Raw genomic sequence first — 14156 nt, forward strand, 5'->3', positions numbered from 1 at the left:
TGCGTGCAGGCTTTTTGCCTTTATGCCACAATGCAATATCAAATACCGATCAAGATAATGAAAAAAAAAATGTGACTAGGGGGAAAGTTGGGGAAATGAAACACAATGTAAAGCAGTTTGTTTGCTGCTTCCTTAATCGCTTGAAACGGGATCCGAAAGTGGTGTTTTATCCGAAGAGAAAAAGGGGCGAAGAAAAAAGAAACAATTCTTGGGTGACCTTTCACTTCAAAGAAGTAAACGAAAGTGACAAGACATTGAAAGTGACGAAACAACTGATTTCAGTGAAAAAAACTGACCAATATGGCAACGACTTTGAAAGACAAAAGTGTGTGTGTGTGTGTGTGTGTGTGTGTGTGTGTGTGTGCGTGTGTGTTGATATTGGATTTTCCCATCACCCACAAGGTCTCTTTTCTGTCTGTCTTTCTTGTTGATCACCTGGTGTGTGTGTGTGTGTGTGTGTGTGCGTGCGTGCGTGCGTGCGTGCGCGTGTGTGCGCGTGCGTGCGTGTGTGTGTTGTGTGTGTGTGTGTGAGTGTGTGTGTGTTTGAGTGTGTGTGTGTGTGTGTGTGTGTGTGTGTGTGTGTGTGTGTGTGTGTGTGTGTGTGTGTGTGTGTGTTATGAATAGTAAACTACCTTCTGCAAAACCTGTGCCTATTTATTTTTCATTGTCTCTCTTCAGGGTCAGGTCAGGTCATTAGATCTGCTGCTGGTAACCTGAAATCCAGTACAACCTGTTCAGGGTCGGATTGCCGGCGACTAAACCGGCACTCCCACCGCTCCCTTCCGGGACTGGTGAGTCGGGTGACTAGACACCTTTATGGAATTAAAAACGAGATCCATAAAAGGGCGTTGGCTCAGGAGAGCCACCGACGGCCATCTAGCTCCACCGTGCTGTGTGCATGCCACACGCAGTTGGTCCCCGGGGTGTGTCTACCCATGCATGCGAAGTCTGGATCCGGCAGAATCTGCGGAAGAAACCTATCGGTTCAACGGAGAGGAAGGCGGTTACAGCAACGCACTGTGGAGTGCAGAGAGCAAGATGAGACACCGAAAGGATATCTTGGTCATCCACTGCATCCGTGCTCATCCTCCAGTCGTCGCGGGGACCCTACATCAGCGGTCGAAACAAAGAGAAAGAAAAGAAAAAAACAAGGATCGATCCTCTCACCATTGGTGCTTGGAACATAAGGACTCTCCTGGACAGAGATAACGCGGACAGACCCCAAAGGAGAACGGCACTAGTTGCATCCGAACTCGCCAGATACAACATTCGACATCGCAGCCTTGAGTGAGACTCGGCTTGCAGGCGAAGGCGAGCTCTGTGAACGGGGATCTGGTTACACCTTCTTCTGGAGTGGACGAGGAAGCGAAGAGCGACGTGAGGCTGGCGTTGGTTTTGCAGTAAAAACAGCACTTGTCAGTAAGCTAGCTGGAATCCCAAAGGGAGTCAAACGATAGACTTATAACCATGAAACTCCCACTGGCATCTGGCCAGAAGCACCTCACCATTGTCAGTGCCTACGCCCCAACCGTGACCAACCCGGATGAAGTGAAGGCGAAGTTCTACGAGGACCTTCACTCTGTCATTGCTGCCATCCCTAAAGCAGACAAACTCTTCATTCTTGGGGACTTCAATGCTAGAGTTGGCTCAGACTACATCTCCTGGGATGGAGTGATTGGAAAGCATGGCGTGGGCCACTGCAACCCAAATGGATTGCTTTTGCTTCGGACCTGTGCAGAGCACGAACTGCTGATAACCAACACAGTTTTCTGCCTCCCTACCCGTAACAGGACGTCATGGATGCACCCTCGCTCAAAGCATTGGCATCTCATCAATTACGTCATCGTCAGGAAAAGGGATAGGCAAGATGTACGTGTGACAAGGACCATGTGCGGCGCCGAGTGTTGGACAGAGCATTGCCTTGTAGTCTCGAAGCTGAATATTCGAATCCAGCCCAAGAGACGCCCCCAAGACCAGAAGGCTCCAAAACTGCTCAACATCGCTAAGCTGAAAAACATCACTATCAGACAGACCTTTGTAGAGCTGCTGGAAGATCGTCTGGAATCCGCCTCTCTGGACAACCAGAATGTGGAGTCTGACCGGAGGACCCTGCGCGAGCTGATCTATAGTACAGCTTCAGAGACCTTGGGACCCATGACCAGAAAGCACAAAGACTGGTTTGATGAAAACTGTGATGAAATCAAGCAGCTTCTGGATGAGAAACGCCGTCTGCATCAGTGTCTTAAATCGCCCTTCCTCCATAAATGATGAAGCCATAGACCGTCTCCCACAAGTCCCCATCAACGAAGCACTGGACGATCCGCCAACACTTCTTGAGACCCACAAAGCAATCCGTCTGCTATCCAGTGGCAAAGCACCTGGCTCAGACTCCATACCAGCAGAGGTCTACAAGGATGGAGGCACTGTGCTGACTGAGAAGCTTCATCAGCTGTACTCACTCATGTGGAAAGAAGAGACGATTCCCCAGGATTTCAAAGATGCATCTATCATTCACTTGTACAAGCGAAAGGGGAACCGGCAAGCTTGTGATAACCATCGGGGCATTTCCTTGCTCTCCATCGCAGGCAAGATACTTGCCAGGATCCTACTAAACCGCCTCACAGCACACCTTGACCAAGGTCATTTGCCTGAGAGCCAATGTGGATTCCGGAAAGAGCGCGGAACCACCGACATGGTGTTTGCTGCAAGGCAGCTGCAAAAGAAATGTCAGGAGCAAAATGCTGATCTGTTCTCCACCTATGTCGACCTCACTAAAGTCTTCGACACCGTGAGTAGAGAGGGACTGTGGAAGATCATGGCCAAGTACGGATGCCCTCGGAAATTTATTTCCTTGGTCAGTCAATTCCATGAAGGCATGCAGGCTCGAGTCCAGGACAATGGCGAAACAGCTGCTCCTTTTCCTGTCACAAATGGTGTCAAGCAAGGCTGCGACCTGGCTCCAACACTGTTCAGCCTCATGTTCTCTGCAATGCTTACTGATGCCTTCAGAGATGGCGATGTTGGAATCGGCCTAAAGTACCGAACAGATGGGAAGCTGTTTAACCTCAGAAGGCTTCAAGCAAAAACGGAGGTCATGACAGACATCATCAGAGACTTTTTGTTTGCTGATGATTGTGCCCTCAACACTGGATCTGAAGCTGACATGCAACTCAGCGTCGACAAGTTTGCCACTGCCAGCAGGAACTTCGGTCTTACCATCAGCACGAGGAAAACTGAAGTTCTCCATCAGCCAGCCCCAGGGAAACCCCATATTGAGCCCAACATCACAGTCAACGGTCAGAGACTCAGTGCGGTGGAGCGGTTCACATACCTTGGCAGCACACTGTCACGAAATGCGACCATCGACGATGAAGTGAACGTCAGGATTGCAAGAGCAAGCGCAACTTTTGGTAGACTCAATGCAAATGTCTGGAACAGAAGAGGCATTGGTCTTGAGACCAAACTAAAGGTCTACAGAGCAGTAGTTCTCCCCACACTACTGTACGCCTGCGAAACTTGGACAGTGTACCAACGACATGCCAAGAAGCTGAACCACTTCCACACAACATGCCTAAGGAAGCTACTGAACATCAAGTGGCAAGACAGGACCCCAGACACGGAGGTGCTTGCAAAAGCCACCCTTCCCAGCATCTTCACCATCCTGATGCAGTCTCAGCTTCGCTGGGCTGGACACGTGGCGCGCTTGCCAGACCATCGGCTGCCCAAAGGCTCTTCTATGGCGAGCTGCAACAAGGGAAGAGATCACATGGAGGTCAGAAGAAGCGCTTCAGAGATACTCTGAAAGTCTCTCTGAAAGCGTTTGATATCAACCCTGACTCCTGGGAGGAATCTGCAGTGGACCGTGACAAATAGCGCGCTGCTGTGCACAAAGGTGCCAAGTTGTACGAGGCCAACAGGACTGCTGCAGCTGTTCAGAAGAGGCAGGCCAGAAAGTCACGGGCAAACAAGCTCCCTGGCAATGATATGCCTGTCTTTGTGTGCCCCAACTGTCAGCGAACACCACCATCTCTCTTCCAACCTGGTTTGTTTCCTTACCAGTCCGTCTGCAGAATGTTTACTGGAAACTGTCGTGCAATGTCCGTCTGACGTTAGTCTGTCTACAGAAAGCCAAGAACATTGTTGCCTTTCTTGTGCACAAAGCGAAGACTCTGTTTTTCAACACCAAGATCTCCGAAGCTAAATCAAGCAAAGAACTAAATTGCATTACAAATAAGCTTTGTGGCAGAACAAAATCTTCTTTGCTTCCTTCTGTCTATCCATTGTCAGTACTGCCCAGTGTCTTTTCAGATTTTTTCTGCTAAAAAATTGTTAACCTCAGGAAAGAACTGGATTCACAGTCACTTGTGTCACATCCCTTGGGAAAATAATTTCAATGTGTTCCTTTTGTTGCTTTCACACCTGTTTCAGTGTATTGAAAAAGCCTGCTTCAAAAACATGTGACCCGGACCCCATTTCCACACAACTACTGTATGGGTAGATGTTTTGCCTGCACTTACAAAAATTATAAATAATACTTTAATTTCTGGTGTCTTCCCTGATGTACACAAAACTGTACTGAAGCCCCTGCTAATGAAAGCCACTCTGGATCACAATGACCTCAAGACTTTTCACCCTGTATCCAGCCTTGCTTTTGTGTCCAAAATTATTGAAAAAATGGTCCTCTCCCAACTTTCAGACAATTTAGCATTAAACAACCTGTTCTCTTCTTTTCAGTCAGCATCTGCCCATAGCACTGAAACTGCTTTGTTAAAAGTAGTTAATGACCTGTTGCTGTCTGTTGATAAAGGTAAACTATCTGTGTTAACTTTGCTCGATCTGTCGGCTGCGTTTGACACAATAGACCACAGTATACTCCTTTCCAGACTTGAACATGTTTTTGGGAATTCACTCAACAATTCTGAGTTGGTTTTCTTCATACCTATCCAGCCGCTTCCAGATTGTCTCTGTTAGTAACTTTAAATCTGATCCAACCCTGATCTCCTATGGTGTAGCACAAGGTTCTGTCCTGGGCCCCGTTCTGTTCGTTCTGTACACTGCTCCTCTTTCTGATGTTATTTCTGGCCATTCTGTTCTTCACCACTCTTTTTCTAATGATACTCAGCTACTACAAAAGCCTGCAGAACAAAACCAAGCACACAGTCTGATTCTGTCAATGCAGGATTGTATTCTCGATGTTAAATGCTGGATGACATTCAACAAACTAAAGTTGAATGATGACAAAACGGAAGCTATAATTATTTTCTCTTCAAGAATGTCCACATCTACTTCTTTTTCTGCCTCTATTGTGGTTGGTGAGGCCACAGTTCAGTTTTCTAAATCAGCAAGGAACCTTGGAGTCATTCTTGACTCAAACCTCAGTATGCATGCTCAGGTAGTAAATCTGATACGCATAGTCAGTTGTGAACTTCGTCGCATCAGCTCTATCCGTCAGTACTTTTCTGTTGAAACTACCAAAACTCTTATTTCTGCTTTTGTGCTGTCACGAATTGACTACTGTAATTCTCTTCTCATAGGCTGTCTACATAATATTCTCCAGCGATTTCAAAAACTTCAAAACAATGCAGCCCGTCCGACTCTCAGAGTCCCACGTACTGATCACGTTTCTCCTCACCTCCGCACTCTACATTGGCTCCCCATTGAAGCGAGAATTAAATACAAAGTTGCGTGTCTCTGCTATTCTGCTTTCCACTCCGCAGGACCTACATATCTTTCTGATTTTATCAGTGTGTTTACACTCCCGCAAGAAATCTCCGCTCTTCCTCTGACTATTGCCTTTTGAAACTTCCTCGTGTCAATACAAGAACCTATGGTGAACGTTCTTTCTTCTTTGCTGCTCCTTACATCTGGAACAACCTTCCTCATCATATCCGTGCATCTGATTCTATTTCTACTTTTCGCTCATCACTAAAAGTTCATCTTCTTAAAACCTATCTATAAGCACTCTCAGCTTCCTTGTTCTCTAACACCACCCATGTCAGCTCACTTTGGATGTATGTAGAGTGGGAGGGGGAGAGTGGGAGTGGAGGGGTGGGGGGTGGGCGGGGGCGGGTTTTTGAGAAATAGTGGTCGTTAATGTTTTATGCAACTTGTAATATTTTTCTTTCATGTAAAGCGCCCTGAGCTCTTAGAGAGAAAAGGGCGATATATATGTACATTATTATTATTAATACAGATTTGACAAGTTGGCGCTTTTATCATTAGCGCCCAGGGAATTTCAGATGGCCATCGGCAGTTCTTCATTGTATCTGCTTACATCAGTTCAGAAAGCTTCACTGCTATGGCCTCGTCACAAGATAGAACGGCCTTGCTATAACAGCCCCCCAATGGACTGTTGAGGGAGGGAGACGGAGGGGAAGACAGAGAAAAACAACAACAAAAAACAAAACAAAAAAAACAACAACAAAAAAACACGGGCTTCGACGCACAACACACAGACATGGATGAACAGTTCTTGTGTGTGGCGCCCCAGTCACCATCCACAGAGCGGACCGAGGAAGAAGAAGAAGAAGAAGAAGAAGAAGAAGAAGAAGAAGAAGAAGAAGAAGATAATGAAAAAGAAGAAGTTGGTGATGAAGAAGAAGATGATGATGATAATGGTGTGATGTAGAGTGATGGCCTAGAGGTAACGCCTCCGCCTAGGAAGCGAGAGAATCTGAGCGCGCTGGTTCGAATCACGGCTCAGCAGCCCATGTTTTCTCCCCATCCACTACACCTTGAGTGGTGGTCTGGACGCTAGTCATTCGGATGAGACGATAAACCGAGGTCCCGTGTGCAGCATGCACTTAGCGCACGTAAAAGAACCCACGGCAACAAAAGGGTTGTTCCTGGCAAAATTATATAGCAAAATCTATTTTGATAGGGAAAACAAATAAAACTGCACGCAGGAAAAACACACACAAAAAAGAAAAAAACAGAAAAGAAAAAAAGGTGGCGCTCTTGTGCAGCGACGCGCTCTCCCTGGGGAGAGATGCCCGAATTTCACACAGAGAAATCTGTTGTGATAAAAAGAAATACAGATACAAATACAAACAATTGTTGCTGTTGTTCTTCTGGCGCTCAGCATCCCCCATCCAGCTCCCTGCGCCGAAAGATAAGGCCACACACAACTGATCGGGAATGAACGCTGTTTGCCCTGAACGTGTCGGTAAAACGTCGTTGCACTGCATGGAAGTGTCGGCATAACGACGTTATCTATGGCATGACATGCAGTGACTGCACTGCATAGAAGTGTCGGCATAACGTCGTTATCTATGGCATGACACACAGCGACTGCACTGCATGGAAGTGTCGGCATAGCGTCGTTATCTATGGCATGACATGCAGTGACTGCGCCACATGGAAGTGTCGGCATTAGGTCGTTATCTATGACATGACACACAGTGACTGCACTACATAGAAGTGTCGGTATAACGTCGTTATCTATGGCCTGACATACAGTGACTGCACTGCATGGAAGTGTCGATATAACGTCGTTATCTATGGCATGACACAAGTGACTGCACTGCATGGACGTGTCAACCATAACGTCGTTATCTATGGCATGACATGCAGTTGCTGCACTGTATGGAAGTGTCGGCATAACGTCGTTATCTATGGCATGACACACAGTGACTACACTGCATGGAAGTGTCGATATAATGTCGTTATCTATGGCATGACACACAGTGACGGCACTGCATGGAAGTGTCGGCATAACGTCGGTATCTATGGCATGACACACAGTGACTGCACTGCATGGAAGTGTCGGCATTAGGTCGTTTTCTATGGCATGGGACACAGTGATTGTACTGCATGGAAGTTTCGGCATTAGGTGGTTTTCTATGGCATGGCACACAGTGACTGTACTGCATGGAAGTGTCGGCATTAGGTCGTTTTCTATGGCATGGCACACAGTGACTGTACTGCATGGAAGTGTCGATATAACGTCGTTATCTATGGCATGACACACAGTGACTGCACTGAATGGAAGTGTCGCCATAACGTCGTTATCTATGACATGACACACAGTGACTGCACTACATGGAAGTGTCGGCATAACGTCGTTATCTACGGCATGACACACAGTGACTGCACTACATGGAAGTGTCAGCATAACGTCGATATCTATGGCATGATACACAGTGACTGCACTGCATGGAAGTGTTGGCATAACGTCGATATCTATGGCATGACACACAGTGACTGCACTGCATGGAAGTGTCGGCATAACGTCGTTATCTATGGCATGACATGTAGTTGCTGCACTGCATTGAAGTGTCGGCATAACGTCGTTATCTATGGCATGACAAACGGGAATGCACTGCATGGAAGTGTCGATATAACGTCGTTATCTATGGTATGGCACACTTGACTGCACTGCATGGACGTGTCGGCATAACGTCGTTATCTATGGCCTGACACACAGTGACGGCACTGCATGGAAGTCTCGATATAACGTCGTTATCTATGGCATGACACACAGTGACTACACTGCATGGAAGTGTCGGCATTAGGTCGTTATCTATGGCATGACACACAGTGACTGCACTTCATGGAAGTGTCGGTATAATTTCGTTATCTATGGCCTACCACACAGTGACTGCACTGCATGGAAGTGTAGATATAACGTCGTTATCTATGGCATGACACACGTGACTGCACTGCATGGACGTGTCGGCATAACGTCGTTATCTATGGCATGACACACAGTGACTTCACTTCATGGAAGTGCCGGCATGACGTCGTTATCTATGGCATGACACACAGTGACTTCACTGCATGGAAGTGTCGGCATAACGTCGTTATCTATGACCTGACACACAGTGATTGCACTGGATGGAATTGTCGATATAACGTCGTTATCTATGGCATGACACACAGTGACTACACTGCATGGAAGTGTCGGCATTAGGTCGTTATCTATGGCATGACATACAGTGACTGCACTTCATGGAAGTGTCGGTATAATGTCGTTATCTTTGGCCTGACACACAGTGATTGCACTGCATGGAAGTGTCGATATAACGTCGTTATCTATGGCATGACACACGTGACTGCACTGCATGGACGTGTCGGCATAACGTCGTTATCTATGGCATGACACACAGTGACTGGAGTGCATGGAAGTGCCGGCATTAGGTCGTTTTCTATGGCATGACACACAGTGACTGCACTGCATGGAAGTGCCGGCATTAGGTCGTTATCTATGGCATGACACACAGTGACTGCACTGCATGGAAGTGCCGGCATTAGGTCGTTTTCTATGGCATGGCACACAGTGACTGTACTGCATGGAAGTGCCGGCATTAGGTCGTTTTCTATGGCATGGCACACAGTGACTGCACTGCATGGAAGTGCCGGCATTAGGTCGTTTCTATGGCTGGCACACAGTGACTGACTGAGGAATGTCGGCATAACGTCGTTATCTATGGCATGACACACAGTGACTGCACTGCATGGAAGTGTCGGCATAAGTCGTTATCTATGGCATGACATGCAGTGCTGCACTGCATGGAAGTGTCGGCATAACGTCGTTATCTATGGCATGACACACAGTGATGTACTGCATGGAAGTGTCGGCATAACGTCGTTATCTATGGCATGACCACAGTGACTGCACTTCATGGAGTGTCGGTATAAGTCGTTATCTATGACTGACACACAGTGACTGAATGCATGGACGTGCGATATACGTCGTTATCTATGGCATGACACACAATGGCTGCACTGCATGGAAGTGTCGGCATAAGTCGGTATCTATGGCATGACACAGTGACTGCACTGCATGGAAGTGTCGGCATTAGGTCGTTTTCTATGGCTGGGACACAGTGATCTGCATGGACGTGTCGGCATAACGTCGTTATCTATGGCCTGACATACAGTGACTGCACTGCATGGAAGTCTCGATATAACGTCGTTATCTATGGCATGACACAAGTGACTGCACTGCATGGACGTGTCACCATAACGTCGTTATCTATGGCATGACATGCAGTTGCTGCACTGTATGGAAGTGTCGGTATAATGTCGTTATCTATAGCCTGACACACAGTGATTGCACTGCATGGAAGTGTCGATATAACGTCGTTATCTATGGCATGACACACGTGACTGCACTGCATGGACATGTCGGCATAACGTCGTTATCTATGGCATGACACACAGTGACTGGAGTGCATGGAAGTGCCGGCATTAGGTCGTTTTCTATGGCATGACACACAGTGACTGCACTGCATGGAAGTGCCGGCATTAGGTCGTTATCTATGGCATGACACACAGTGACTGCACTGCATGGAAGTGCCGGCATTAGGTCGTTTTCTATGGCATGGCACACAGTGACTGTACTGCATGGAAGTGCCGGCATTAGGTCGTTTTCTGTGGCATGGCACACAGTGACTGCACTGCATGGAAGTGCCGGCATTAGGTCGTTTTCTATGGCATGGCACACAGTGACTGTACTGCAAGAAAGTGTCGGCATAACGTCGTTATCTATGGCATGATACACAGTGACTGCACTGCATGGAAGTGTCGGCATAACGTCGTTATCTATGGCATGACATGCAGTTGCTGCACTGCATGGAAGTGTCGGCATAACGTCGTTATCTATCGCATGACACACAGTGACTGTACTGCATGGAAGTGTCGGCATAACGTCGTTATCTATGGCATGACACACACTGACTGCACTTCATGGAAGTGTCGGTATAATGTCGTTATCTATGACCTGACACACAGTGACTGCAATGCATGGACGTGTCGATATAACGTCGTTATCTATGGCATGACACACAATGGCTGCACTGCATGGAAGTGTCGGCATAACGTCGGTATCTATGGCATGACACACAGTGACTGCACTGCATGGAAATGTCGGCATTAGGTCGTTTTCTATGGCATGGCACACAGTGATTGTACTGCATGGAAGTTTCGGCATTAGGTGGTTTTCTATGGCATGGCACACAGTGACTGTACTGCATGGAAGTGTCGGCATTAGGTCGTTTTCTATGGCATGGCACACAGTGACTGTACTGCATGGAAGTGTCGATATAACGTCGTTATCTATGGCATGACACACAGTGACTGCACTGAATGGAAGTGTCGCCATAACGTCGTTATCTATGACATGACACACAGTGACTGCACTACATGGAAGTGTCGGCATAACGTCGTTATCTACGGCATGACACACAGTGACTGCACTACATGGAAGTGTCAGCATAACGTCGATATCTATGGCATGATACACAGTGACTGCACTGCATGGAAGTGTTGGCATAACGTCGATATCTATGGCATGACACACAGTGACTGCACTGCATGGAAGTGTCGGCATAACGTCGTTATCTATGGCATGACATGTAGTTGCTGCACTGCATTGAAGTGTCGGCATAACGTCGTTATCTATGGCATGACAAACGGGAATGCACTGCATGGAAGTGTCGATATAACGTCGTTATCTATGGTATGGCACACTTGACTGCACTGCATGGACGTGTCGGCATAACGTCGTTATCTATGGCCTGACACACAGTGACGGCACTGCATGGAAGTCTCGATATAACGTCGTTATCTATGGCATGACACACAGTGACTACACTGCATGGAAGTGTCGGCATTAGGTCGTTATCTATGGCATGACACACAGTGACTGCACTTCATGGAAGTGTCGGTATAATTTCGTTATCTATGGCCTACCACACAGTGACTGCACTGCATGGAAGTGTAGATATAACGTCGTTATCTATGGCATGACACACGTGACTGCACTGCATGGACGTGTCGGCATAACGTCGTTATCTATGGCATGACACACAGTGACTTCACTTCATGGAAGTGCCGGCATGACGTCGTTATCTATGGCATGACACACAGTGACTTCACTGCATGGAAGTGTCGGCATAACGTCGTTATCTATGACCTGACACACAGTGATTGCACTGGATGGAATTGTCGATATAACGTCGTTATCTATGGCATGACACACAGTGACTACACTGCATGGAAGTGTCGGCATTAGGTCGTTATCTATGGCATGACATACAGTGACTGCACTTCATGGAAGTGTCGGTATAATGTCGTTATCTTTGGCCTGACACACAGTGATTGCACTGCATGGAAGTGTCGATATAACGTCGTTATCTATGGCATGACACACGTGACTGCACTGCATGGACGTGTCGGCATAACGTCGTTATCTATGGCATGACACACAGTGACTGGAGTGCATGGAAGTGCCGGCATTAGGTCGTTTTCTATGGCATGACACACAGTGACTGCACTGCATGGAAGTGCCGGCATTAGGTCGTTATCTATGGCATGACACACAGTGACTGCACTGCATGGAAGTGCCGGCATTAGGTCGTTTTCTATGGCATGGCACACAGTGACTGCACTGCATGGAAGTGCCGGCATTAGGTCGTTTTCTATGGCATGGCACACAGTGACTGCACTGCATGGAAGTGCCGGCATTAGGTCGTTTTCTATGGCATGGCACACAGTGACTGTACTGCAAGGAAGTGTCGGCATAACGTCGTTATCTATGGCATGACACACAGTGACTGCACTGCATGGAAGTGTCGGCATAACGTCGTTATCTATGGCATGACATGCAGTTGCTGCACTGCATGGAAGTGTCGGCATAACGTCGTTATCTATGGCATGAGACACAGTGACTGTACTGCATGGAAGTGTCGGCATAACGTCGTTATCTATGGCATGACACACAGTGACTGCACTTCATGGAAGTGTCGGTATAATGTCGTTATCTATGACCTGACACACAGTGACTGCAATGCATGGACGTGTCGATATAACGTCGTTATCTATGGCATGACACACAATGGCTGCACTGCATGGAAGTGTCGGCATAACGTCGGTATCTATGGCATGACACACAGTGACTGCACTGCATGGAAGTGTCGGCATTAGGTCGTTTTCTATGGCATGGCACACAGTGATTGTACTGCATGGAAGTTTCGGCATTAGGTGGTTTTCTATGGCATGGCACACAGTGACTGTACTGTATGGAAGTGTCGGCATTAGGTCGTTTTCTATGGCATGGCACACAGTGACTGTACTGCATGGAAGTGTCAGCATAACGTCGATATCTATGGCATGATACACAGTGACTGCACTGCATGGAAGTGTCGGCATAACGTCGATATCTATGGCATGACACACAGTGACTGCACTGCATGGAAGTGTCGGCATAACGTCGTTATCTATGGCATGACATGTAGTTGCTGCACTGCATGGAAGTGTCGGCATAACGTCGTTATCTATGGCATGACAAACGGGACTGCACTGCATGGAAGTGTCGATATAACGTCGTTATCTATGGTATGGCACACTTGACTGCACTGCATGGACGTGTCGGCATAACGTCGTTATCTATGGCCTGACACACAGTGACTGCACTGCATGGAAGTGTCGGCATATCGTCGTTATCTATGGCATGACACACAGTGACTACACTGCATGGAAGTGTCGGTATAATGTCGTTATCTATGGCATGACACACAGTGACTGCACTGCATGGACGTGTCGGTATAAAGTCGTTATCTATGGCATGACACACAGTGACTACAGTGCATGGAAGTGTCGGCATTACGTCGTTATCTATGGCCTGACACACAGTTGCTGCACTGCATAGGACTGTCGGCATAACGTCGTTATCTGTGGCATGACACACACTGACTGCTCTGCATGGAAGTGTCGATATAACGTCGTTATCTATGGCATGACACACAGTGACTGCACTGAATGGAAGTGTCGCCATAACGTCGTTATCTATGACATGACACACAGTGACTGCACTGAATGGAAGTGTCGGTATTCGGTCGTTATCTATGACATGACACACAGTGACTGCACTGAATGGAAGTGTCGCCATAACGTCGTTATCTACGGCATGACACACAGTGACTGCACTACATGGAAGTGTCAGCATAACGTCGATATCTATGGCATGACACACAGTGACTGCACTACATGGAAGTGTCAGCATAACGTCGATATCTATGGCATGACACACAGTGACTGCACTACATGGAAGTGTCAGCATAACGTCGATATCTATGGCATGACACACAGTGACTGCACTGAATGGAAGTGTCGCCATAACGTCGATATCTACGGCATGACACACAGTGACTGCA

The sequence above is a fragment of the Babylonia areolata genome, chromosome 6 (assembly GCF_041734735.1).
Source record: "Babylonia areolata isolate BAREFJ2019XMU chromosome 6, ASM4173473v1, whole genome shotgun sequence".
NCBI classification, from domain to species: domain Eukaryota; kingdom Metazoa; phylum Mollusca; class Gastropoda; order Neogastropoda; family Buccinidae; genus Babylonia; species Babylonia areolata.